Source organism: Ochotona princeps, chromosome 3 (genome assembly GCF_030435755.1).
Source record: "Ochotona princeps isolate mOchPri1 chromosome 3, mOchPri1.hap1, whole genome shotgun sequence".
Lineage (NCBI taxonomy): Eukaryota > Metazoa > Chordata > Mammalia > Lagomorpha > Ochotonidae > Ochotona > Ochotona princeps.
The window spans coordinates 25,889,274-25,893,187 of NC_080834.1; the positions used below are offsets into that span (position 1 = coordinate 25,889,274).

At 61.8% G+C, this 3,914-nt stretch overlaps 1 protein-coding gene across 1 annotated transcript in view; it reads left to right on the forward strand.

Moving 5' to 3' along the window:
- Nucleotides 1-3,914, forward strand: part of PTTG1IP (PTTG1 interacting protein) — a 118,978-nt gene that overhangs the window by 106,772 nt on the left and 8,292 nt on the right. The window lies entirely within an intron of this gene.

A 3,914-nucleotide genomic window follows, 5' to 3' on the forward strand; every position in this document is an offset into this window, starting at 1 on the left:
CTTTGCGTGTGAGTTAACCATGTGAGAGCTCGCCGATTGGTCCTTACACGTGGCAGGTATAAAACCACACCCCGAGGGCACAGTCACTGATCCCATGTGTAATAAAAACACACTTCAAACTTGGTACAGGCTGTCCGTGGAAGCCGGGCCCCTGACCGCTGTGCAGCCTGCCTCACCCCGGCAAGCTAGCCGGGGCTCTGGACCGGGGTGCTGGGCTCTGCCGCCCCTCCTTTTCCTCACCTGTGGTCCTGAGGCATTCAGGGCAGCTTTCCAGAAAGACCCTGGGAGCCCCTCAAACACCCTCCTTCCTCCGTCACCTGTCAGACCTAGGCCTGCTCTAGGGAGAACGCAGTGGGCAGGACTGGGACCAAAGGGGAACCAGGAGGAAAGCTTAAAGGAAGGTGTGGTGGTGGCCCTGGGGGGCCAGGGGGTAACACCAGTGGGTCAGGGGGTGACCCTGGCAGGTCAGGGGCATGGCCCCGGTGGGTCAGTGCCCCCACCATCCCACTTGCCTGATGCTGTGCAGTGGGCGGGGCTGAGGTGGCCCGTAGGCCGGTTTCCACACCCTGTGTTCGGTGGCTTGGATGTGCATTCTGCAGACGGGAAGTCACGCCTGCAAGCGTGTTTCAGGTGATGCTTGCCCCATTGTGAACGTGACGAGCGACAGAGAAGGAGCTATCCCTTACATTGGGTCATCTCCAGGGGGTTGCAACGGCTGGGGCTGAGCCAGGCAGTCCAGGTCCCCGGAGCCACATCTGGGTCTCCCACGTGGGCACAGGAGCCCAGTCACGTGGGCCGTCTTCTCTGGCTGTCCCAGGACATCAGCAGGGAGCTGAATCAGAAGTGGAGCAGCCAGGACAAGAATTGGTGCCCATCTGGGATGCCAGTAGTGCAAGATACTGCCCCAGTGACTGCGCCCCAGCTGACCTCACCCCATTGTTTTTCACTCAAGAATTTCTGGTTTAAAATCCCAGCAGTTGCTGATTAAAGAACATCCATCCAGCCGAACAAAAGGCTCCACGAAGCCCAAGGTTCAACATTAGCCACAGCAGCAGCACCGTCACTCCAGTCTCGGAGAGTCATCTGACTCATTTTCTCAACCGGAGATGATTAGGAACAGATCAAGTTAAGCCACACACAGGTCACCTGTGCCCCTCGCTGAGTCAGTGGTGCTGCTGGTCCCCCCCGCCCTCCCCAAGAGCAGCCGGAGCTCAGTCTCCCGCCTGGTTTGGGATGTCTGTGTCCAGGTGAGGGATGGGCGGCAGCAGGCCCCACAGTGCAGAGCGCTCACCCAGGCTGTGTTTTCTGCGATCCCTCCTCTCACTTCCAGGGGGCGCTCTGGGCATGCAGGGGTCTTAACGGGAGCAGTGGGCACTGCCAGAGAGGAGGCCCTGAGGGTGAGCCGCTGGACGCAAGCCCAGGTTCATGCTTAGCAGATGTGGAACCTTTGCCACCTGTGCCAGTAGTAGGGGTGGGTGGGGAGCACTCCCCCTCCTGGGAGGACTCGGTGGGGGCGGCACAGGGGGCAGTTTGAGAATCGCAACTGCCCAAAAGTCATGGCCGACAGGAATATTCTGGGTCTTGACCCTAGAGACCCCCCATCGCAGCCACCAGCTCTGAAATCCAAGCAGCTAACATCCCCTTGCAGCTATACAGCGACCCACCTACCGGGGGCCATCTTTCCCTGTGGACTGACCTGGCACTGACTCCGGCCTGTGGCACAGGCCCATCTCTACTAGCCTTTGCCCCTCCACAGCCTCCCAGTCCCAGCCCCCACATTCACAGGCCCCCGCAAGCCCCTCCACAGCCTAGCAGTCCCAGCCCTTCCTACTCCCCTTCCCCCCCCATATCCAACATCTGGGTCTTCAGCCTGTGCTGGCCCTCTCCCCACGCGGTGCTTTAGAGAAGAAGCCGGTCTTCCCACACAGTTCCTCAGGAGTCATCCTTGAACCAGCCCACTAGTGTGAGGTTTATCAGGGGACACAACCACCAAGGAATTGTGCTTCGAGGCCTAGCGGGGACTCCACAGTGGATTCTAGCACCCCAGGCTGCGCCGCAGGTCGCCCTGCCCTTCCACCTGAGCCGACCGGCCTTCCTCCTCAGTTGTCTTCTAGAACAAATCTCCGTCCCTAACTCAGAGGGCGTCAGCCAGCTCTGCTTCCCCCCCACAGCCCTGCACTGGGTGCTGCGTGCTTACTGTGCTGTGAGCTCAGTACTCCGCAAGTACTCAGGCACTCCTGTGTGCTTGACGATCTTGGAGAATGAACAAGCACATGACTTATGAACTTCTTCCTTTCAACTCCTAAGTTCGTTTTCAATACTGTCCTGCACTGGCTCTCGTCTGTTTTTAAAGATTTATTTATTTATTTTTATTGGAAAGATTTACAGAGAGAAGGACAGACAGGAAGATCTTCCATCTGCTGGGTCCCCAAGAGGCCACGACAGCCCGAGCGGTGCTGACCTGCAGCTAGGAGCCAGTCCCGATAAGGGTATAAAGTGTGTGATGGGGAGAAGCGGGCCAGATACATGCCTGTTGTGAGTGTGCCTCTACAGGACGGCCATTACTGTGACAAGAACGCCTGCTATGCAGACACAGAAACAAGAACGCCCGCTGGAGGGGACACAACCGGCCAGGAAGGCCATTACTGCCATGAGAATCCAAGAACCCCGCTGGAGGGGACGGTGGGAAAGCCAACGCCCACCCGCCCGGAGCCCATCAGTGCTTCCCGGTGGGCTCAGCGCGCAGGGCACTCACAGAACAGGTCCGGGTCACGAGGCTGAGCCGGGGCAGAGGGCAGCTGCCGCGCCTGTGGCCGACAGGGCCCTTTGATCCCAGTCCCTGCTGCTGCTGAGCCACCGAGAGCCACTGCGGCCAGCACGGATGCTTCTCCCGTGTCCCCACCCAGGCCCAGGCCCGCAGTCCCCCATGCGAAGGAAACCTCGTCTGCCTTTCAAAACAGATTTACTTGTTCATGATTTATTTGGTGCAAGAGACACTCAGAGGACCATTGATTCATTCCCCAGATGGCCGCAAGAGCCGGGGCTGGGCCAAGCCGGAGCCCAGAGCCAGGAGCTCCACGGGGGCCAGGGCCCAGGCCTTCTCGGGTACACAGGCAGGACCGCAGGCTGCACGCAGGGACGCCAGGACGCACATGGACACTCCACTATGGGATGCTGCCGTGGCCCCTGCCTGGCCCACCGCGCCACAAGGAACTCGTAGACACCCAGTGTGGAGGCGAGCCCAGCTGGCCGCAGACTGTCCCCTGGCCCGGGCAGGAGGCCCACCAGGCAAGGGAGAGGCTCTCCGAGGGGCCGGGCGGGCGGCTGAGGGGGCAGTGACTTCCCGAGGGACCTCCATGCCCCCAAAGCCACCATCAAGGCGTCCCCCTGGGCTGACCCCCAGAGTCCGCTGAGAACCACTTCAACGACTGAATGCTGGCGAGTAGCCGATTCGGGATGAGCAAGGCAGGGCAGGGCCGCCGGGCGCTGGGTCCCCGCCAGGCTCGATCAAGGGCTACGGAGGGACACCGGCGTCCTCAGCTTCGGCGCCACACGCGCAGGACCGCTTCCGGGGGCTAGTTCACCAGCACACCATTTCGACCTCCCACCACAACCACGGGGGCAGGAAGAGAGGCCTGGGCGAGAGGTGACCGCCTGTCAGGACCCGCGTCAGAGGCGGCAGCAGCCGGGCACTGTCACAGGGCCGAGACAGGGAGAAGCCCTGGCCCATAGGGCGCCCCTCGGCCAAAACGAGGCTGCGCAGGCGCACTGAGCCTGGCTGAACCTGGAGGCAGGGCCGGAGGGCCAGGAGGCGGGACTAGCGGGCCTAGGGGAGGGGCTGGAGGGCCTGTGGGCGGGGCCGGCGGCACTGGGGCGGGCCGCAGCGGCCGCGCAGCCGCAGTCCCAGCCTGCCC